Below are 24,833 nucleotides of genomic sequence, written 5' to 3'. Positions count from 1 at the left end.
ATGCTTTTTTGGCCCACAGTTGAGGAATTATTGAACATGCCATGCCTGCCAAGGGTCTTGTTAGGCACTACTTCCTGGATGGCTTTGCCACGATCGCAGGAACCAGGTTGCCTTTGAAATCAGTGGTGGTTGTTCTCTCCAAACCCCTTATGGCCATAGGAAACCACAACCTCGTGAAACAAATCACCTTGGAGCAACATCACAATGGACCTCTGGTTAGGTCTGCCATGTGGACAGCCTCAGGTTTCTAGTATACCTGAGGTGTCATTTGGGTGTCACCTGTTACCAAAAAAAAAACCAAGAAGGGACAATGTCTGCATCGGTTCTTTTGGGGTATGCTGTTTGCCCATTGCCTCAGAAACCCTTGGGATGCTCTTTTGTTGGAGGGTTGTTGTAAACATGTCCTTTATCTATGCTTTGTTTCACAGTTTGGGGAGAGAATAAACAGTCATGTCTTCACAAGTCTGTATCCCTGTGAATAAGATGATAGCAGGTCATGAAAATTGGTTGATGGTGTTGATTTTAAGCAATATTATTTTGGATTGAAGAAAGTGTAAGTATACTCCCACTCTGGGGCTATTTTGCCTTGACCTGCTTTCTAGGATGCATAGAAAACTGATATTCACACGATCCTGCTTCTGTCTTGTCCATTGTATGAAAAAAGTAGCAGTCCTTACAGAGGCTTTGTGTCCACTGGAACTGGAGTGACTGATTTATCCTGGTCTGCCCAAAAGTGTGCTTATTTTAACACTAAAATTCTTGACCCAGGAAACTCTTTAGTTTCAGGCAAATCAGGATAGTCAGAACCGAATACAGCTCTGGTAAAAGTGTATGGGACTAACAAGATTTATGAGGTCTAGCATTTTTTAAACTTTTTAAATTTAAATTCGGGTGCCTGGATGGCTCAGTCGGTTGAACAGCTGCCTTCGGTTCAGGTCATGGTCCCAGGGTCCTGGGATCAAGTCCTGCATTGGGCTTCCTGCTCAGTGGGGTGTCTGCTTCTACCTCTGCCTGCCACTCCCTCTGCTTGTGCTCTCTCTCTGTCAAATAAGTAAAATCTTAAAAAAAAAACAAATTTAAATTCAATTTAATTAACACATAGTGTATTATTAGTTTCAGAGGTAACATTTAGTGACTCATCAGTTGCAAAAAACACCCAGTGCTCATGCCATCAAGTGCCCTCCTTAATGCCCATCACCCAGTTACCCCATTCTCCTACCCACCTCTCCTCCAGCAACCCTTAGTTTCCTACAGTTAAGAGTCTTTAAGGTTTGTCTCCCTGTTTTTGTCTTGTTTTTCTTTCCCTTCCCCTATGTTCATGTTTTGTTTCTTAAATTCCACATATGAGTGAAATCATATGTCTTTCTTGGACTTATTCTGCTTAGCACAATACCCTCTAGTTCCATTCATGTTATTGCAAATGGCAAGAGTTCATTCTTTTTGGTGGCTTAGTAATATTCCATTATATATGCTAGCATTTTAAAGAAACTTCCATATAACTCTAGGTGAATATGTTCATCAGCAACCCATGAAGGGCTAAACTGTGCAGGGATATCTTGTGAGCAATGATTGCTTAAAATAAGATATTGAATTAAACCACTATGAGAGTCATTCAACAAATATTGAGTACCTACTATGTATCAAGCACTTTTCTGAGTATTAGAAATAAAAAGCAGAAAAAAAATCCTTTCAGAGAACAAATTTTCAGGAATATAATCTGAAGCAGGTTGGCATGCATTTTCTGAATGAATTATGGGATAAATGAACATAATGGCCAGCCATTCCCAATACCAATTGGGTGAGGATGCCTGGGAAACCCATTAGCAAGATGTTTTCATGTTTTGATGATATATCCAACTATTTTCTAATCTTCTCTTTTTTAAAGATTTTATTTGACAGAGATCACAAGTAGGCAGAGAGGCAGGCAGAGAAAGAGAGGGTGAAGCAGGCTCTCTGCTGAGCAGAGAGCCCGATGCGGGGCTTGATCCCAGGACCCTGAGATCATGACCTGAGCCGAAGGCAAAGACTTAACCCACTGAGCCACCCAGGCGCCCCTATTTTCTAATCTTGATTGTGCATCCTATTAAGAAAAATGTTGGGGGGGGTTGCCTGGGTGGCTCAGTGGGTTAAAGCCTCTGCCTTTGGCTTGCATCATGATCCCGGGGTTCTGGGATCAAGCCCGCGTCGAGCTCTCTACTCAGCAGGGAGCCTGTTTCCTCCTCTCTTTCTGCCTGCCTCTCTGCCTACTTGGGTCTCTGTCAAATGCATAAATTAAAAAAAAAAAAAAAAGAAAAGAAAAATTTTGGACATCGGACCTCAGTATCTGTATATTTACAAATTATAAAAACGTTCTATTACACTAATAAACACATTCGCAAAATAGAAATTAATATAGGCTGTCCTGAGCCACCCCTGAAATGTGTGCATCCACGTTTAAAGATGGCTAATGACTTATGTCGATTCATAGATGATGTGATAATTGCTTTTGTTAGAATGCAAAGAATACCTGAACAGACCTCCTGCACCTTCACACACTGATTTCACCACCGTATGTGCCTCCTGGATCTTCAGGACCTATGTGACCATTGTCATTACCAAAACATGCATTCTTAACAGTAGAGAGTTGGACTCTCTGGGGTCCTCCTAATATGTTCTTAAGTATTAGGGTATTACCAGAAGTGAGTCTACCTTGGGAGCATGTAAAGGTGGATAGTTACAATGCCACAGGTCAGCAGTTGGCAAGTCCATCATCAAGGCTAAGGGCATGCTGGCACAATTTTGACAATTTGGAAGACTTTAATTATAGCACAGGGCAGAACCCCCCTTAATCATCTGTGTTTTGTACAAGCCTTCTCTAATAGGTGAGTCAAAATAAGTGGGGGAAAAAATGAGTAGTTGTATTGCAAGAATGTCATTAACAGTTTGGCATACAACCTATCATGACTGAGTCCTTTGTTTCTGGATCATCTAATTTGAGACAAAGTTGTTTCATGGTAGAAAAATAAATTTCCAGAAAATTGAGAAAGGACATTGTTGTGCAGGGAAGATGTCTTTCCCATGCCTCTGGTATTCACAAGACGGAATTTTTTCCTAGCCTGCCTGTTGGTAGACACTAGGAGCCCTGCTGATTGTAAATGACTCCATGGGCTTTGTTGTTGATTTTAGTTAACAGTGCAATATTGGTTTCTGGAGTAAGATTTAGTAATTCATACAACACTCAGTGCTCATCACGAGTGACCTCTTTAATACCCATTACCCATCTAGCTCATCTCCCACCCACATCCCAACCCCATGATTTTCGGGATGGACTGTAACTAGGTAAATCTAATTCCAGAGTTTGGGATGGGGAAGTCTGCTTTTGCCACACGTAAGCCATGGACTTCCAACCAAGCTTCGTTAGTGAAAGTGGTTTCTCACCTCCATTTGCCTTACTGCTTAGAAGTCAGGCAGGGAAAAGAGAGGTCATTTATTGGGCCTTCTAGTATCTCAGTGTTTCAAAGTTTCTTTATAAAACTGTACTTGGAAGTGTTCACTTCTGGCAGTCATCGTTCAGAGAGTACAATGCAGTTTACCTAATGTCCAAATTAGAAAATGGCTATGGAAAATTATATGAAGAACTGATCTATGGGTTGTGAACATATGAGTAGTGGGTGTGTAATGGACAGAGCCTATGACAAGAGTATAATTGAACAATGCTTTCCATGTCCAGAATGTTCAGAATTCCAGTATCCTAAAGGATTCTGTAAACATTGTTCAAAACGTGTCTTGCCAGGGAAAGAGAAACCATATCATAAATGTGAATTCTCAATAGTTCTTATAAACAATTACCATGACTAACTATAACCATGTTGGCTCAATAGATATACCTCTGTTCTGTCATTTTTTTTTTTTTCTGGAAACATAACACCACAAAGAACCCCTACAAAATATCCTTTTAGTTGGCTTAAAAATTCCTCCCCTGTCAGGCATTGCCCGAGAATCAGTCTTATACCAATGCTTTATAAGCTATGCCCATCTCATCTACTCAGGGAAGCATGAAGGGTGTAAGATTCTAGGACTCTGCTGTCAAGCCCTGTAGTATAGTAACTTGGACCTACTAGAATTATTTATAAAACCATCCCTGTGACAACAAAAATCCTTACTATATGTTACTTATGGCTCTTAAAGATTGTCCTCACTTGCTGAAGGAAAATATTTCTCTTTTGATATACCAGGCTTGTGTGGTTGGCTCAGTTAAATGTCTGACTCTTTTTGATTTTGGCTCAGGTCATGATCCTAGGGTTGTGAGATTGAACCTTGCATGGGTCTCTGTGCTAAGTGTGGAGATACTTGGGATTCTATCTCCCTCTGCTCCTTCCCACTCTCTCTTAAAAAAAAAAAGTAAAATGGAAAATATGACATTTGTCCTTATGATCAAGAGATAACTAAATGGGTGAGGGTTTCCTAGGGCCCTGCTGAGTTTTGCTGCGCCCTAGGTCAGGGGAGTTTTGGCCAGCGTCTAACAAAGTGTGAAGGGAAGTGGTACCAGAAACTCTGTCATCAAATAGTAGTAAAGAATACGTCAGTTATCTCTGAGGAAAATATGACTATACTCCTGCCATCTGGACACGAGAATGAAGTTATTTTTTTAAAAGATTTTGAGAGAGAGAGAGCATGAATGGGGTGAGGGCCAGAGGGAGAAGTGGACTCCCTGCTGAGCAGGGAGCTTGATGTGGGGCTCAATCCTGAGACTCTGGGATCATGACTCAAGCCAAAGGCAGACACTTAACTGAGCCACCCTGGCAACTCACAAGAATGAAGTTTCACATGATTTTGATTTAAACAAGCTTATAAATCCCCATGTGGCAGATGCTTCAGTACTATCTTGCTCTTGTCTTTGAGAGTTAGAATATGAGGATTTTTAATTTGTATTTTCCCCCTGAAGTATACTCTTCAGTGTGAGCAACCCTTGAAGAAGAGCTGAATGGCCAGGACAATAACTGCGAAGAAGTCTCAGACCACCTGAATTAGTAGTACAGAAAAAACAGCAAGTGGCTTCTGAATAGGACTGCCACCATAAAGCTTCTTAGAAAGTTACTGTGCTAGGTTACTTGCAAGGTCACCAAACTGGGTTGCCTCAAAAGTCTCTTGACACTTCCCTGAAAGTCTCTAGGCCCTTTGTGGTTGAAGCAAAGACTCAGGCACATGTGATCAACAATTAAATGTTGATTTAGTTTCAAGTACACATTAAAAGTTAATTTTTAAAAGCAGGTAAAATCATGACTCTCATACAGATGTTAAGGAAAAAAAACATGTAAATTTTATTCAACTCATTCATGAAGAAACTGGTGATGTGTTATAACCAGGTCAAAGGAGAATCCCAAGAACAGACATAGGTATAGGTCAGAAATATTGTAAGGTGCAAACAGAGCCAAAATTTTATAGTTCTTTCCTGAACAGAATTTGTTTTCATGTCTATGGACAAGAATTCTTTAGCATTGCTGTTCGTTACCTATAGTTTACAGATTCCGAATCAAACAACCCAGATGTACTTTGGAATGACAACACATAATTATCCATCTAAGCTCAGATTTTTTCCTATGGTTTCCCCACTTCTGATCAAAAAGAATCTCAAAGATTCTTGATCACAGAGTGAGTCTGGCCTCATTAATCTTGGCCTGATTATTTACATAGGTGCAGTAAGAATGTTAACCAAAAGGCCTTTTTACATTTTGTTGTGCTGGAGGTTTCCATAAGGAATCTCAGGTTAGACTTCTAAAAGCCTCCAACACTTGCTATCCTGAGGCTAGGAGGCCAAGTCCAAGAAATTTATCCATCAGATTACATCTGCAGTATCCATCCATTCTCGGTGACTTCCTTTCTCTTAAAGTCCTCAAAGAATCTGCAGGCTCTTTGCCTGCCATGAAAGTGACTTTCCTTACCAAGCTTTAAGTCTGGAACTTGTAAACCAGTTTCCATGAAGTCAACCTTAGTTCCATAAAAGTGACTGGTCAGGAGTACGCGTCAACTTCCTCAGGTCAGCAGGGGGCCTCTCGTCCTTTGTCCGTGTAGCCATGTCCTCCTGGACAGGCTTGGCAATGGGGTGGCAGATGGCGTAGGTAGCCTGTCCTCCATAGAGCTGCTGCCTGGTGGCTATGGACACCATAAAAACATAGAATTGGAGCAGTGAAAAGTTGGCCCCCCAGGGTCTGATGAGGGTCCCCAGACAGAGCTCCCCTCCATCTTCCCCTGGTTGAAACTTTTTCCAAAAAGGACAAAAGCAGCTCAGATCAGTTGTCCGTAGTGCTCCTTGTGGAAATTATGTGGTAAAGTCCCTCCCAAAGAGAATCTTTAGAAAACTTCCAAAAAACATTCAGCAGGAGGACCTGTAAACTGCCACTTCAGTCATTAGGATATGAGAATTTTGTATTTGAGCCACTTTCTACCACCATTCTGATTCTTGAGTATGGGCCATTATGTGATTGAGGATTGCTTTTGTGTCCTGTTTAGGAAATTTTTGCATACTCCTGGAAAAATCTTCATGTCAAATCTGTAGAGGAAGGTTTACCTCACTGACAAAAACATTAGATGATTGGGTTGAGTATCAGAATTGAGAAATTAAAGTAGTACACTAGGAAAAAAGAAAAAAGTACAATTTAAACAGAGAAAAATATATTATAAATCCAGAGGTAGTTTGGATCAGTGAAATACTGCACCAGTTGGGAAGAAATGCATAGTAACAGAAAAGTTCGGGAGTTTGGGTATGAGAATTGCCCCCTACTCTACATGGTTAAAAACTCAGAGTCTAGTTGTAGGAAGCGATCCAGATATTGCCCCTTTATGAAATGAACTTTATGAATGAACTTTATGAAATATTTTTCTCCAGAAGAAAGGAACAGTGGAAAGGCTTCGGTGAAACACATTCTCTGTAAACATGATATAGAAGGTATATCTGTTGATGATCCAAATGTCCATCTGGAATTAAGCTAGACATATCCTATGCATTTCCATCTCTACCTCTTTCACAAAGATGGTCCAAATCATGATGTTTTATGTAATATATTAGTATATTTATGTTACAGACCTGATGTTGGTTATGTCCAAGGGATGCCCTTCATTGAGGCAGGGCTCTTTCTCAATTTGGAAGAGACAGTTACCTTCACTGTATTGGGAAGTTTCATGAATAAGCCATGCTAGTTGGCCTTTTTCTGTGCAGATTACAGCAAGATATTGAACATCTAAAGTATTCTTTGAGGACAGTCTCTTTAAACTGTTTCTTCATTATCAGGTATTATGATGGTCTTAAGCCAGGCATACACTTGATAGTCTAGATCTTCATACTGTATCACAAATCACTACTCTACTTGATCCAGCTTGTCCACTCTGGGATGTAATTTGCAGAGATGGGGAAGACTTTTTATTTAGAAATTGGCTTTGTGTCTATAATGAAGGATATTAAGAAAGGAGATGGAAGTAATAGTACTGCTTTGAACAGCTAATCTTCATAAATAACAGACTAATTGAAATGTAAAAAAGTATTTTTGGTAAGAGTTCTTTTTTGCTTCCTATGTAAGATGCATGGAGGAAAGTTGGGGAAATCCAAAAGAATCAAGAGATGGAAAACATCTTGAATGTTGTATCTGAGGTACAAGAAATGAGTAACCTGTTGACAATATTCTTAAGAAAAATATTTTGTAGGGAGAGACATTTCACAAAGGTTGAAGTATAAATGGCTAGTTCATACCCATAATTCGGGTTGAACAGTTGTTCAACCAGCATTGTTGTTCAATGTTAAACCAGCATTGTTTTAAAATAGTCTTTTGGGAAAAAAAAAATAGTGGCCTGTAGTACCCAATTAAATAAACATCATTCTCAAGTATGACATTCCAGACAAGGTCTTGGTTGCACACCAATTTTTCCAATTATATCTAGTAAAAAGATAAATTCTTATTGAACCTATGCAAATAATTCTATTACTATTTAGAAGTAAAAATATGTAATAAAAATTTCTGAATTGGGGATGGGGAGTCAGGGTGAATATCACTTAAGAATATTCCATTTCAGAGGCACCTGGGTGGCTCAGTGGGTTAAAACCTTTGCCTTCGGCTCAGGTCATGATCCCAGGGTCCTGGGATCAAGCCCCGCATCGTGCTCTCTGCTGAGCGGAGAGTCTGCTTCCCTTCCTCTCTCTCTGCCTGCCTCTCTGCTTAATTGTGATCTCTGTCTGTCAAATAAGTGAATAAAATCTTTAAAAAAAAAGAATACTCCATTTCAGTTCACATAATCAGAATCCACTAAATTGTTATGGGTTATAGATACCTTAATAAGAACAAGAAAGGGCGTCCTTTTAATACCCAGAAAATAGAACATTAAAATAACATCAGCAACATTCCAAACAAATAGCTATAGTCATCTTTCATCAGTGCATTCAGTCCTGTGTCATCGAGCTTGTTTGTTGGATCCTAGGTTGGCAGTATCATGAACCCACTGGTTTCTTGATTTAAAAAAGTCCTGGAAATCTTGACTTAGCCCACTGTACAGTCTTAAAGTTGTTTAGGCAGTGACGTCAGAAGCCTGTACCCAAGCCTATTAAGATTAAATTACCTGGTGGAGTACTTTCCCATGGGCTCTGAGATCATGCTTCTTTGTTGAAGATGTGAACTCTGGCCTGCAGTTGATTGCAGAGCCTTTGGGGAACCATCCAAGTAATACTAACACTGTCTGTAGATGCCAGAGACTCAAAATGACTGTGGCAATTACTAAAGAGTGTTCATAACAAGACTGATGCAACTAACAGAGAATTTTGATTATTTCTGTGTCATGCAAAACAAGGGTGATTCAAAAAACAAATAAAGCTTTAGTCAATGTGTCTGTACATATAATAATCAACTCTTTTCCCATTTTCAAAGAAGATAGTGAATATGATATCTGATTTGTAATAATGGGTGAGCACCCTTTTTACAGAAGAAATATTCTTGCGATATACAAAATTCCCAAGGCATAACATATATGCAATACATTAAGAATATACCAAAAGTATATCAACAATATCAAATAGAGATTCAGAGTAGGTCTTAAACATCAGTATTTTAATAAAACCCTACAAATAAGTCTGATGTTTATCCCCAGATGAAAACCAGTGTTCTAGAAGATGTATGGTCCAAGTGAAAGAAGTAAGGTTCCAACCAAGTAAACATTTAAAATAACTGAAATTATGATTGGTTACATCACATTCTTGTTGCTAACAAGAGGCAAAGCACATCAGGACACTGATAGAAACACTGAAAAATCTTCAGGGACTTCCCATAAAACATTTAGGCTCTAAAATATTCACACTAATAATATTTTACCTATATAAATTTAACCTAGGGAAGGCTGAGTATCTTTTCTGATTTGAATGACTCTTTCCATGAAACTCACCTATAGTAACATAATAAATGAAACCTAATTTGTTTTAACACTTCTCTTTTATAGGGTAAAAGAACAAATCTTTGGATTTTAGGGAGGCAAAACCCAAAAGTCGTCAAGAGATTTGAATGGTTAAGATAGTATCATGAGTACTTAAACAATGGTTGGCTCAATTTTAAAGTGACAAGAAAACCTTTAAAAATAGGCATGAGTGCAAAGAACCTTAGTTCTTTCATAAGAAACATTGTTTGCTTTTGAAAAATAAGAACATAATAAAGTTAACATAAAGCACAGAAAATTATTCTGGCAAAATGATATTTTGTAATCTTGAAAGTTTACACAGAAGAAGGAACTTCATATTACAGGAGAAAGCATTAACAGTAAGCCAAGGAAACGAGACCATCAAAACTGAGCAAACTTTGCAAAGACCTTAACACGTTTCATAGTTTTTCAGACTCAGGCTTATTTATAAACCAAGGCAAATAAAATGTATTTCCAGACAGAAAGTGGAATGGTGGCTGCTAGGGTCTTAGGGGCTGGGAGAACTGGAGAGTTACCGTTTGGTGGGTACAGAGTTTCAGCTTGGGAGGATCAAACTCTCTGGGGCTGGACGGTAGAGATGGTAGCACCACAACAGGAGTATACTTAATGCTACTAAACTGTGTACATTCAAATGACAAATCATTCCAAGTTTTGTCCTTCATTGTATATACTGAAATGAACTCAGATGTTATTTTAAGACACATCTCAGGGCATCTGCAATGTCAGAACTAGTTGTCCAGTATTCTTAAGAGATTATTAATTTGCAGTGCATTCATTGTTGCTATCTTCAAGTGATTCAATAAATAAGAACCATAAACATTCTCAATTTCAGTTTCTAATTGGTAAGTGTGATAGTTAAGACCCCCATTCCACCCCGCTTTTTCCAATATACACATATACAAAAGTTTTAAGTTACCTAAAGCTCTTGGAAATTATCTTTTAAGCTGACATAGTATAAAATAAAATTACCATTGAAAGAAGAAGTTTTTAATTTAGTAAGCACAATTCCCACTTTTTTTTTCCATGTTTAATGTTTTATCTTAAACATAATGAGTAATGCTAACTTATTTTGATCAGTAAAAATCTGTAAAAAAAAAAAAAAAAAAGAATATCCAAGTAGAATATTATTAGGAATTATACTTAACACTAGTAACTCAGAGAAAATATAGCTGTTATTATTAAACCCCAAATATTAAACTAGTCATATTTTCTGAAGATGTATTGAAATTTATGTACTTGAATACTAAAAATATTGAGTTTCTATAAGAATATTTTCTTATAAGAAATTTCAACAAGAATATTTTTTTTTTTAAAGATTATTTATTTATTTATTTGACAGAGAGATTACATGTAGGCAGAGAGGCAGGCAGAGAGAGAGAGGAGGAAGCAGGCTCCCTGCTGAGCAGAGAACCCGATGTGGGACTCGATCCCAGGACTCTGGGATCATGACCTGAGCCGAAGGCAGCGGCTTAAACCACTGAGCCACCCAGGCACCCAACAAGAATATTTTTTAAAAATATAGCTCATTTAAAGTATTAGAATTTCAATTTCATTGCTTTTTGGGAACTTTAGGAATATTTGCTTTATATGAGCACTTATTTATCCCTATCAGTCAATCAGAAAAGAATTCTTTATAATCAAATATATTAATAGCCTCTGGTAGTAGGAAAATATTATCTAGTCACACAATGAAGATATGAAAGCCTTTCTAAACTACAGGCAAATAGACATGCAGAGAGATAAAAAGAGCTTATAGCTTCAATATTGAAATTTCAGTCAAGAATAAGTCCAGAAATCCCATATTCTACCTATGAAAGTTGCCTTCCCAATGGGGACAGAACGCAAAACAGACAAACAAAAAGGACTAACAATCTAGATTCTCTGTTGTTTCTCACCCAACAGAGAGTAGATCTCTATAATCTATCAATCCATTCCTAAAGATCACCAAATGGTCAGACCATAAAACCAAATTCTCCATCATTGCTGTGACTAATGAGTACTGGCTATAAATGAACCAAAACCAAAACATTAAATTAGCAGAGAGGAAAAGTAAAATTAGAAGAATAGCAAAGATGCCTTGTCACTTTGGATTCCCCTGCAGGAGCTGCAAAGAGCTGTGCCCAGGCTTAAGCAGTCCACAGGGGGTACACTTTTCTGGTGGCAAAATTTACCTGCCTCTGTCAGATGAATCCACTGGGTAAGTCTTTGGGAAAGAACTCCAAAACTGTAAAAAGGTCATTTTCAAAATAAGAAAAAAGTGTGACTCTCCTGCACATATAAATACATATTAAAGATTTAACTCATTGAGGAAGCCGATGAGGTATTATAACCAGTTTAAAGGGGAATCCAAAGAACAGACACATTTATGGATTAGGTATACTGAAATGCACATGCATTATGGAGCCTAAGTTGATTTGTTGTGTGTGGGGGTGGGGTAGTGAGGAGTGGTGTTAGAGTCAGGTGTTTTGCACTGCTGTTACCTCCCAACTCTGAGCTGTAAAATAGCTCCAGTAGAATCACAATCAGATAATGGGAAGGGTGTATTATAGACCATACATAGTATTATTGAAGCTCAAATTTTTTCCTATGTAAGGTCATCGTTAAGGTTGAGATTCTGATGCCACTCCTTGTGACAGAAAAATATGGTCCTACTGGACCTGCCTATATTTCAGCCACCCCCGTGGCCTGCTTCATGGCTCCAGGAATATGTTTACCAGCCTCCCCCCACCAAGCCCAGAGAGCATACCCTGCAGCTTTAATCCAATTAGGCCAGGCCCTCCCACCTAGCATCCACATTATCCCCAGCCTGGCCGCCTATATGGGGGGAAAAATAAACTTTTCTCCCACGTTTCAACCTAAACAGAAGGATTCCCTTACTTCTCTGAAGCCCAATTCAGAGTCATGATGAAATTGTCCAATCTCATTTCTAAATGACTTTTTAAAAAAAAGGAATATTCACAAAAATATACTGTAATAAACTGTTAATAAGAACAGATAGACAAAAAAGGCAACCTGCCATTCATGTTTAAAATAATGCTCAAAAAAGAGATGCTTCCTTCTCCAGAGGCTGTAAAATGAAAGCCCATGGGCGCAGCATGGAGCTTTCTAGTAAGCATGGCCTTGGTTGGATGCAGCCGAGGCCCAGAGGAAAAGGAGGAAACAGTGACAGTTCCTCTTACTTCTAGGTGGGTTGCGAGACCACCCACAAGGGCCTGCTAAGGAGCTAGCTCAAGATAATCTTGGGACCTTGAGACTAATACCGTTCCTCAACACCCCAAGGTCTGAGGTTTGAGGAATTTGAAGAGAGACTTTGGGAGAAATAGTTGAAGCACCCTGGCCTTTCCCCTCCTGTCTCTTCCCCTTGGGGAAGTTGAGCTCCTCTTAGGCTCAAGTTTCAGAAGGGGCTTTCAGAGGTTAGTTGGGAAACCCTGCCCCTTAGAATTGAGAGGCCCAAAGCGACTGGTATTGGACACATGCCAGAGAAAATTAAAAGCAGAAGCCCACGGCTGGAGTCGGGGTATGAGGACCACCATGTACACCACTAAATGCAGAACAGAAAAGAGCATGTGCCTGTGGGTCACATGGGGGAAGGGAGAAAACGAGCGGAAGGTTTGTTGTGAAGGAGTGCCTGCACAAGTGGGCTTCCAGCCAGAGGCTGCTAGGCAACAGGGGTCTGGAATCAAATGCAGAAGCCAGTGGAGCAAGTGGCCTGCCCAGGATGTGCTGTTTTAGTGGAGCCATCCCTAAGCACCCCCACCCCTAGCTAAGTGCCACCTAAGAGGAGGAGTCCATAGTGAACATCCACCAAGGTCCTGGGACACCACCTCCTCCAAGTGCTTCAGTTCCCCTAAGGGAAGGCCCTTCCTCCTCCCTCTCCTTCCTCCTTCTGCCTCCATCCCAAGCCCTGTAAGACTCCTACCCTAGAGGGAGAGGGAGGAGCAGGAGAAGCATTAGGTGGGAAAGCAAAGAAGCCAGCTGTGCCATCCTGCTCCTCTGGCCCCCACCTCCCTTGCCCTCCTGTCGGGCTTCCAGCCTGAATCAACCAGGAGTGGGGAAGTGGAGAAAGGAGAAATATTTGCCTTAAATGAAATTCAGAGTATTAACTATTACATGGGGCTGGGTGTTTTCTACTGAAATGAGACTGCTTTATGACTAAAATTGACTGGAGGACTTTTTTTCTAAGTATGTCTAGAAAAACTACAGGGACCCTCCTGAGAAACCAGCCTCTGAACAGAGGGAGCAGGGAAGAAAATGAGCTGCTTTATGATCACATCCTATCAAGGCTATCCTTCTTAACATAATGGCTATACCAGTTTGCTCCAAAGAAGACAGCCTCTTTCCCAACCTCTAGTAAGCCAACCACTATCGCCCTAATAAAACAGTCCCACAGGACTTCAAAATGGTTTCCATCCCCAGTATATCCAAACCAGAAAAAGACGTGTAGGCTATAAGAAACTGATGAACCACATAGGACACAGGAGGCAGGCAGGAAAATAATAGCATGATTTCATATCTTTTATGGAGTCTTCTTGTTTTGAATATTCTATGAGATTCCTCAGACAGAAAGTTCTAGAGCTAGGTTTATCAGAGGAGGAAAAACAACAATAATGCTGGCTCATTCAGTTAGTCAGAACTATGGAGAATTCAAACCAGAGGATGCAACAGATTGTAAGAACTAATTCACGAGGCAGTTCTTTGTATTTTGTGAGACTTGTATCCTAGGAAGCATGCCAAAGAATCTTTGGGTGAATTCTAGAAACACTGCACCTTGGAGTGGCAGGTGGACACCAGCTAGCCTTTTCAACCACCCTCCTGAGAGCAGTAATGTCCTCAAACCAATCTCTGATACAATTTATGGGCTGAGGAGGGAATTAGCTTCAGGGATCATGTGCATGTACAATTTCAGTGTAAGCTGTGCTGTTTATTTCTAAGTACACCTATTTACTAACAAAATAGGTGCATTACAATCATTTTCCCCTCCATAATATGTTGAAGTATGCTAAAACATATGTTAAGAAGAAGGTATTAGGGAGTTATAGGTGCTGATGATCTCAATATTCCTTCAGGATCTATCATTTACCTGTGTATGATAATCTGTCGTACTGGGCTGGGTGATGTTTTTAATTGTTAGGTTATCTCTAAAGAACAGATGTGGGGCTGCTTATGTGGAATCCCTGTAGAATGACTGTGGCAGACTCTATGTGCTGACCAGTTCAGCAACCAAGGAATGCCTGTGCAATAATAGTTAGCATACGCAGGAAGGGGGAAATGAAGCTCCTCTGGATAAAGACGAACTTGGATCTGAGTAACCAGAGAGGGAGAATTCAAAAATTGTGTCCTATGTATCGGTATTTCTCAAACTTTAGTGTGTAGAGTAATTGGGGATTTTGTTAAAAATGCAGGTTCTGACTTAAAAGGTCTGGGGATGAACCTGAGAGTCTTCATTTCTAACAACTTTCCAGGGGATGCTGACACCTTGAGAAGGGAATAAATTGAAGAGATAGAGAAGAGGAAAAATGGAATGACAGTGGAATAGAGGATCCTAGCCCAACACTTACCCCTGGGCATGCTCTGAGACCCCTTTGAGGGGGAGGGGAGGCCCTTTAGATTCTTCCGCAGCTAAATCTCCTTGGAGGACCCCATTGCTGAATCCCTGCGTGGGAACAGTACCACCTTACTTATCTTGAATCTGCGTAGCATGGAGTGGGGAGTAGGGTGTCCCCCCCTACAGTTGAAGGAGATTTTCATGGCTCCCAGGTAGCGAAACCCTAGCAGCAGCGACAGCAGTGTCCTAGGACAGAGGAAGTACTTCAAGGAGTGGAAGAAACAATGGCAAGAGCCACACGAGAATTCATGGATTGCCTGCATGAGGCATCACTGTCAAGAACCAGAAATAAATTTCTGGTGAGGGGGCTTATAAGGGGCATAATAAGAGAGGGAGAGAGAGAGAGATTTGTGACCTCCAAAAAACCACTGTGTGCTCTGTAAGGGATAGTATTCACGGAGGGCAGCAGGGCAGACTATAGGCCAGAGAAGCAGAAACCTCACACAGAGAAGGGGGCCCAGCCTCACCTCCCCCAGCCACAACTCCCTCCTCCCCCAAAGAAGGAGGCACTTGCCTGTTTGCTTTTCCTTCTTCCCCAACACTAGAGGGAAGAACTTTTAAGATGTGGGAATACCTGAGACTCAGACTGTGCCCCTTTCTCTCCTCCTATGAATATATTTTTTAAAAAGATTTTAAACAGCTTCTTGTGAATTTTTGTGCTTAGAACCCACTTTTCTATTGCATTTTCTTTTTTTTTTTTTTTTTTTTTTTTTTTTTTTTTTTTTTTTTTAAAGATTTTATTTATTTATTTGACACAGATCACAAGTAGGCAGAGAGGCAGGCAGAGAGAGAGAGGGGAGAAAGCAGGCTCCCTGCTGAGCAGAGAGCCCGATGCGGGACTCGATCCCAGGACCCTGAGATCATGACCTGAGCCAAATGCAGCGGCTTAACCCACTGAGCCACCCAGGCGCCCTCTATTGCATTTTCTTGATTTATAAAATCTCTTTAAGCATATTAACAAAACGAGAACTTTCTTGTGGAAAAAAGCCCGATAGCTTGAATGTTAGAGGCAATTAGTTATTATCAACAATAATGATAGCAGCTAACCTTTATCAACCACTATTTTCCAGGTACCCTTTTAGATATTTTACATGGAAGCTTGTATGCGCCTTATGACCCTATGAGGTAGAAACCATCATCATTTAAAATTTACAGGAAAAGGAAACTGAGATTTAAGCAGTGTAGACCACTTGTGCAGTGTACCCCAGCTGAATACTGACATCAGGATCTGAACCCAGGCACTAAGCTCTGGAGAAGGAAGCAGGAAAGATATTAGGGTCTTGAGAATGCAGAGGATCTTGGAAAAGGCCACAATCCTTTCCCCCCTCTCTTTAAAACAAATATTAAAGGTGGGAGATTGACCTAGGGTAGCAACTCAGGAGAGAGTGCTGAGGGAAACAGGGTGGGGCGGGGTGCACAGAGCTTATTGTGTGAAGGAAGAGAGCCTTAAACACAAATAACAATGTCATCTTCAATATTTGTGTGAACTATGAAGAAAAATTCGAAGGGTGTCTACAAAAGATAAGGGATGGAGGACGGTTTAGACCAAGGGAGTAGGAAAGACTTCTCTGTATAAGAAGTGACAAAACAGGGGCACCTGGGTGGCTCAGTGGGTTAAAGCCTCTGCCTTCGGCTCAGGTCATGATCCCAGGATCCTGGGATCGAGCCCCACATCAGGCTCTCTGCGCATCAGGGAGCCTGCTTCCCCTCCTCTCTCTGCCTGCTTCTCTGCTTGCTTGTACTCTATCTCTCTGTCAAATAAATAAATAAAATCTTTAAAAAAAAAAAAAAAAAGAAGAAGTGACTAAACAGACACCTGACACATGAGTAAGTCAAATGAAGTGAGGGAAAACATTCTGGGCAGAGGAAATTGCTGGTGAAATCAAGTATTCCAAGAACTTTCAACAAAGCAAAGATGCGGGGCAGGTGGGTAGGGAGTGGAGTAGATAGGGGTATGTTTAAAGTCTCAGGAGGGGATCACAGGGTCTCTACCCACTACTGGGATAGATTAGTGAAAGTTTTGGTATTTGGGGGCTAAAGTTTCAGGATTTGCCAGTCAGTTATGGGTCAGAAAGTGGTCTCTGAAGGTGCGACGATCAGAGGTCCTGAGGTAGGAACTAATCTTGGGCTTTCTCTGTCTCAGAGGCTCCTAGTCTCGTGGTAGATTCTTCAGGTTTCTGCTCCCTCTTCTCACCCACTCTCTCATCCTTAATCTGGCAGACCTTCTGCACTGGGTTTTCAAACTATCTGTTCATTTCCCACTGGCCCTTTTCTGCCTCCCCATCCAGGCATTTCCCATGTACATCTGGAAGGAATAGGTCAAGGTCTCTTGCCTTTACTGGAACCAGCTTGGGCATTTTATGCCTATTCCTTTACTGAAAACTATTTTTCTTTCCTGAAATTCTATATATATATATATATATATATATATATATATATATGCAGTAGTCTAGTTCACAGTGCACTTCTACTTTCTTCACAAAGCTTTCCCAGGTCCCTACAATCAGAACTCCTATGTTGTCCATTACTGCCCGTCCCATGGTAGCATAGTCTGTTTGCTTTACATTTTATGCGCACCTAGGTCTTCCAAAACTTAGTGAGCCTGTCCAGACATGAGCCGATTATATCCATACCTTCGTAGGCCCAGCCTCTTGTTTGTGCTTTCTTCTCTCCTTTCCTATAGCAGGAAGTATTTGTTCACTCAGATTAATCAGTAGCTTGGCCAATTTTTAAACCCCCACCTCCTCACTATATTCCCACTACTGTCTGAGGGTGAGAGTCACCTGGGTGCTTGTTAAAAAAAATCAGATTCTGGATTCTACCCTAAACCTAAAGAGTTATGTTGTTCAGGGGCAAGAGAACCAAAAATTGTATTACAGACAACTGCCTCAGGTTGTTCTTGTCATGACAGAATTTGGGAAAATGTTACTGAGTATTATTTAGGTCAGAGAATTATCAGGTGCACCCTAAGCTAAATGTTTGTTCACTTGCCTTCCCACCCCCCCCCCCCCCCCGCCACTCCTGTGTAGCTGAACAGATGTTGTCACAATAGGACTTGTTTTTCTGAAGCCTCTAGTTCATAGTCTCTCATGGTTCACCATGAGAGAGTATGAGACTATGGACTCTGAAAAACAATCTGAGGGTTTTGAAGGGGTGGGGGGTGGGAGGTTGGGGGAACCAGATGGTGGGTATTGGAGAGGGCTCAGATTGCATGGAGCACTGGGTGTGGTGCAAAAACAATGAATACTGTTATGCTGAAAATAAATAAATAAAAAAAAAAGGAAGAAAGGAAATATGTTTTAGATATAGAAGTGCTTCAAGATGGATGTTTGGAACTGGGAAAGGAGCCTGGACTGGAAACCTAGATTAGAGAGTAAATTTGCATAGATTAGACCGGAAACCCAATCTGGGAGAGAGTTTGAGCAGAACAGGAGTACCTAATTATACCAGAAATGCAATCCTCACAGTTGTCCTTATAAAGTAGGTTTTATCTATGTTTTGCTGGTTAGGAGACTGAGTTTCAAAGAGGTTTCAAATGACATAAAATCACACAACTAGTAAGCATAAAAGCTCCCAAATTATGTGTGATTGTGTACTCATTTAACAACTACTCACTGGATCCCATGTTCAAGGCACCTTTTTTGAACATAATCTGTCCTTTTTCTAGCGTCTTTTTCTTTGGTTTCCTCGTTCAATTGTGATGACACTCATTGATTCCCTTTGTATTTGCTGGGATTCACAGGTTTTTGTTTGTTTTTGAAATCTGTGGCTTTAGTTTCTTTGCTAGAAGCTGCCCTAAGTTCTCTGCCATGTGTCTACTAAAAAGACTGAGACTTTCATAACAATCATGGAAATGACATTGCTTCACTTTGCCATATTCTCTTGTAAAGATTAAAGTCGAAAGTCTCTTCCCCTACACTTGGGAGTGGCGTGGAAGAAAGTCTTAGAGCCTGTTCACTACAGTCTATTGTTAGGCTCCCTGCTTTGAATTTTTGTACACCAGGAATCACAATGCAGTCAAAACATTTTAAATTGGAGAATGTGCACGTGCCTTCAGGGCAAAAGCAGCTCCTATGCCTTCTTAGGGCTGTAAAGTCTTCCCTGCACTTTTGGGCATGATAATTCCTTATTGTTTTGTCATCTCTCCATTGATCTTAAGAAAATGTGTCTTATATTTTGTCCAGCTTTTCTCTCTCGTGTTGTTTTCAGCCAGAGGGTTGATCCAAATAATCTAACCCACCATTACTGGGAAAAAGAAGTCCTGATTTAGTGTTTAGAAGATCCATTCAGATTGCCGTTTGAGGAACAGTCTGTAAGGATGCAAGTGTGGAAGCAGAAAGATAAAGTAGTTATTTTAGAAATCCAGATGAGATGATGGTGTCTTGGTATAAGGTGGCGACAGGAAGAAGGATAACACAAACATTTAAAAATATTTAAGGGGGTTGGTTATGTCTTCATTTTCTCTCAAGTGTAACAGTGAAGGCGAGGGCTGTATAGAAGCTCATTAGGACTCTGGACTCTACTGGGTGGTGTTACATTTTAGTATTTGTTTACCCTTCAGCTCCCCTGCAACCATCCCTACCATCAGACAGCCAGTTTAAAACTCTCTCTGTAGAGTCTACCTATAAATTTTTAGAGGACAATCCCTGAGCTAGTGTAATAAACTTCCACGCACTGCAGCAACAATATAAAAGGGTTACCATTTTTCTATAGGGAGTATGGTGGGGAGGTAGCTCTCCAGCCTCAGGGGTGGATGTCCCACAGACTCCTCTCCAGGGAGAAGTCACTTAAGACAGTCTGCTGCTTTGAATTGGGTTTGTGGCCTAAACATCTTCTCACCCTTCATTTTCTAGGTTTGAGAAGTTGGTGTTGTTCTTAATACGGTTCTTTAGGTCACTGACACTGTGTCGCAAACTACTGGTCTTTGTGTTTCCTTCCGTTCACTCTACATCACCTTCATTTAGGCGGCTCAGGCAGGTTGGCCTGGGTTTCCTTGTTTCACCCCCTCTGCTGTTCTTCAGTATTTAATAGCAGCCTTGAGGGGGACATTCCTATCTCTTCCAGGAGCCCACCCTTGCCCAGGTTTAATACCCTAGATCCCCAGTTCCCTTCCCTAAACCCGCAGTTGGATCCCTGCTTTACTCCCTGACTTCATTTCATGCCACTTTCTCTGCTGGTTATGGTGTTCCAGCTCCCTGGGGCCTCTGTTTCTTGAACTCACCAAAGTCATTCTGCCCTAGAGCTTTTCCCTCTCTATTCAATCTGCCTGGAAAGTTCTTTCTCTAAACCTTCGTGTAACTCACTCCTACCCACCACCCCAAAGTCCCTGAATCCTCTTTTGGGTTCAGCATCCACAGATTAAATGAACACCGGAGTTACGTAGATCCTGCACACCAATCAGAGGAAAGGTTAAGCACGTTATGAAACAATAGGGCAGGCAAGCCAGTCTAAGACACTAGAAAGGACTGCCTCGCTCCTGAAAACAATGGAGTGACCGTTTGGCCTGTGCATATTTTATTCCACTGAGCAAAGCAAGTCCTTTCTAACTCTGCTGTGGTCTTAATGTTGTGTTTCCCAAAATTCATAAGCTGAAACCTAACTCCCAAGGTTATGGTATTAGGAGATAGGGGTCTTTGGGAGTGATTAATTTGGGCAGACCTCTCATAAAAGGACAGTACCCCTTAAAAGAAGCCGGAGGAAGCTCCCTTGCCCCTTCCAACATGTGACATTACAGAAAAAGATGGCCATCGAGGAAGAAGGCTCTCACCAGTTACTAAACCTGCTAGCACCTTGGTCTTGGACTTCCCAGCCTCCAGAACTGTAAGAAATAAATTTCTGTTGTTTATATAAGCCACCCAGTCTACCATATTCTAGTAGAGCAGTCCAGAGTGAGGCTCCCAATTTCTAAATTGACTATTAGTCTGAGCCAAGGCAGGGCCCGCAGAGAGGTGTCTGGGATGCCGTAGAGGGACATAGAGACTTCAGGCCCAGGGTGAAGAGCATCTGCTTCCTGGACTTTACCAATGAGGAGCGAATAATTTTTGAGTCTGGGGACTTTATTTTGTAGGCTCATCAAGCCATCACCTCTGTGACCTTTTGTATGGAATCAGGTCCTGCCATAATTATCTTTATTCTAGACTGGCCAATTCTGGTGTCACTAAAATCTCAACCAATCTGTTGTTTGTACTCAGTCTTTTACTTGATCTAAGACTCTGGGCAAATCATTTCACCTATGAACTTCTTTGTAAAAAAGGGGATAAGGCAAAACCATCTCTTGACATTACCAGGATTGTTGCAGGGAGGGGATTATTACAGGGGAAAGCACTTTGAAAGGGTTAATGAGACATAATGTGATTAGGAGGTAGGATTATGATCACAGCTATCTGCATTTTGTCAGCTCACAGTCCCAACCTAACCCAACAGTTACACCAGTGTCTTCCAAGTCCTGCTGAGTGAGAGGCCTGCCAGTCATCCAAACATGTTAGAATCAAGGTTTACCCAGGCAGCTACTTCTGGACTCCACAGCAACATGTGTGTTTTTCCTTTCCCTGGTGAGCTTCCCCCCCTCCACCCGGCGCTTAAGTGAGCACGCTGGCTCTTCTCCTAAACCCCCCTTCTTACCCTAACACCCGCTCCCCCCGCCCCCCCCCTCACCCCCCGAAGGAGAACCTTCCATTCCTCTTCTGCTTGCCCATCTGTCCCCCTTTCCTATGGATCATTCACTCAAACTGCCTTCTCCCTTTCCTCCCCGTTCCTCTCCCTTCCCCTCCTGGGGTCCCAAGGCTTCCGAGCCTCCCCGGAGCTCACCCTCCTCCCCTCTCTACCGCTTCCCTGTCCCAACCGCCCATTTCAGCCAGCGACCCTTCTGTGCATCAGCCTCTCTCCCTCTGGTTTCAACCGCCCTGACCTCAGCCGTTTCCCCGCGCGTGGTTCGGGTTCTCACCAGACGTTGGAAGTTCAACGCTTTCAGGCGCCCGCGGATGGGTAGGGGCCCAGGGGGCGGGGCGGCCGCGGCCGGGAAACGCGCGTAAAGCTTTATCAGTAGGGCTGGCCAAGGGCAGGTGACCCGCAGGTCGGTACCAACGGGAACCCGAAGGTGTGTGGCAGGGGCTGGCACCGAATCACTTCCCCTGAGCACACCTCGTATCTCTGCGGTTCCTCCCGAACTGGCTTGGGTCAGTCTGTCCTTCAGGGCTTGCCCTTGAGAGGGCCTTACTGGGAGAGGAAGACCAGACCGGTGACACCCAGTACCCATCCGTGGGGGCCGGATAAAATAACAGATTTGGTCGTTGCTTTCCTGACTGTTAAATCATAAATGTTAAAATTAAAGTGATTATTTGAGGAACACACTAAATATGCTGATAATGAAATTGTACCTCTATAAGCACCAGCAGTATTTGCTCCTTTCGAGGCCCAAATTCACCTCCAGAAGCAGCCCATTCAAGCTGGGTAATTCCATAGACAAACTAAGTGGAGGCCTAGGTACCTCTCAGGAAAGATTACACTTTGAACACAGACATACAGTTTTACTCTCCTTTTAAAGCCCACTAAAACTGCTGTAAATGGATTTTTTTTTTCTCCTAATGCATTATTTGCAATATGAATGAAAGAGCAATCTAGGAAACAGGATTCCCTCATCTATCCTAGGCCAAGATGTAGAACACATCCCCATCTCCTGTGCTCTGCTGTCCTTTGGCACCATGCTGAGCATTGTCCTGATCCTTTAACTGACTTTAAAGGGATTTTTAAAGGCATAAATCCTCAGAGATGGTAAGAAAAAGAGGAGATGACATTTTGGAACCTGAAATTCCAAATAGGTAGACAGGTGTCTAATAACTTAATAGAACCTGTAACTGTAGAAGGTAAGCAAAGAAGTGCCACAACGAAATGATAAAACTCTCAAAAGGCCTAGGAATTGATGTTCAAGTTATCTCTGGAAATGGAATAGAGGGAAAATAAAAAAAGATTGGTTGAAAGCTATTGAGAAGATGGTACTGCTCTTTTTACCAGACAGAAGCAGGAGATCTGTCTGGAGAAGATAAAACTGAAGGTCCTTCAGGCACAGTTGAAGGACAGGGACACTTAGGTTTACTAAAAGCCTAGTCGCCCACCCCACTGCACCCTGTGGTCTTCTCCTACTGGCTCCCCAGGTGATGGGATCCATGCCTTTATTCTCTATCCAGGAAATAGGAAAAATTTTCTCTAGGAGATCTGATCAGCCGCAAAAGAAAGACTTAAAGATCCCAGCATCTGGATTCTCCAACAGTCCAAGCAAATCACTCTACAGTGTAGCTCTAGCTTGCCAAGCTCCATCCACTGCTCATAACTTAGCATTGGCTATTAGTCCTCCACTATTAAATTAAATCTTGTGCTTCTGAGAATAGGACTGACATGTATAGTCAACAAAATTCCAAAACTGACAGCCAGTATTGTAAAGCAAAAGATCAGAAGTCAAATGACTTTGAACTTCATAAAAACACCATCTTCCGGTGGTTAGGTTATCGACATTGGGGAGGGTATGTGCTATGGTGAGTGCTGTGAAATGTGTAAGCCTGATGACCCACAGACCTGTGTCCCTGGGGAAAGTAATAATTATATGTATGTAAATAAAAATAATTTTAAAAAAACACCATTTTCAAAATTTTGGTAAAAATACCCTGACCTATGCCTAGGTGGCTCAGTCTGTTACGCTTCTGCCTTTGGCTCAGGTCATGATGCCAGTGTCCTGGGATTGAGTCCCACATCGCGATCCTTGCTCAGCAGGGAGCCTGCTTCTCCCTCTGTCTGCTGCTCCCCCTGCTTGTGCTCTCTCTGATAATAAATAAATAAATAAATAAATAAATAAATAAAATCTTTTAAAAAATCCCGACCAGACTATAAACCCAGCGTGAGGTAGAATTAGGCATATATAGACAAGCTAGTTTTCAAGAATTTACTTTCCGACATGAGGACATGGAGAGGAGAAGGGAGTTAGGGAAAATCAGAGGAGGAGATGGACCATGAGAGACTGTGGACTCTGAGGAGCTAACCGAGGGTTTTGGAGGGGAGGAGGATGGAGGGTTGGTTGAGCCTGGTGGTGGTCATTGTGGAAGGCACATATTGCATGGAGCACTGGGTTTGGTGCATAAAAAATGAATTCTGGAACACTGAAAAAAATTTTTTTTAAAAATTTGCCTTCCATGCATTGTTTCTCTAGAAGCTTTTACAATATATTATGGCTGGGACTAAGGACTTAGTACCTGGGACTCAGGTACTAAAGTACCTGAGCGAGGTACGTTTTTTTTGCTTTGGGTGCAAAATTTAAAGAGGCACCAGAAAATTTAGGGATTAGGATAAGAAATATTTTAATGCAATATTAAGAAAACAATTAATGCAAAAATAAATCCATGATGAATGAAATATCAAGAATGTAAAATAAAGATAGGCCCCAACAGGGCTGGGATTATGGTGAGGGGGGTGAGGCCAAGTCACACAAATGCAGGTGTATGTCCTATCTTTATTAAACATTTTGATATTTTGTTGGTTATGCAAGTCAACCCTACTTTATGTGGGACAGGACTACATAGGGACATGAACACAAGGAGGTGAGCATCATTGGGGATCACTCTAGAGGCTAGTTATCATGATAACAACAGTTATGATTTTATTGGGTGGAAAGGGGGGTATAGGAGTATGTATGTCAGGTGGGCTGGTAGTAGAAATGGGAATTAAACTCTTATTTTCCCTGGTGGATAGTCAGTAGATAATACTGCCAAAGAGGAGAACCGAGAAGTAATGTTAGCATTTTATTAAAAGATAC

The sequence above is a fragment of the Mustela lutreola genome, chromosome 1 (assembly GCF_030435805.1).
Source record: "Mustela lutreola isolate mMusLut2 chromosome 1, mMusLut2.pri, whole genome shotgun sequence".
Lineage (NCBI taxonomy): Eukaryota > Metazoa > Chordata > Mammalia > Carnivora > Mustelidae > Mustela > Mustela lutreola.
The sequence above is the reverse complement of the archived record's forward strand: the minus strand, read 5'-3'. Positions refer to the sequence as shown.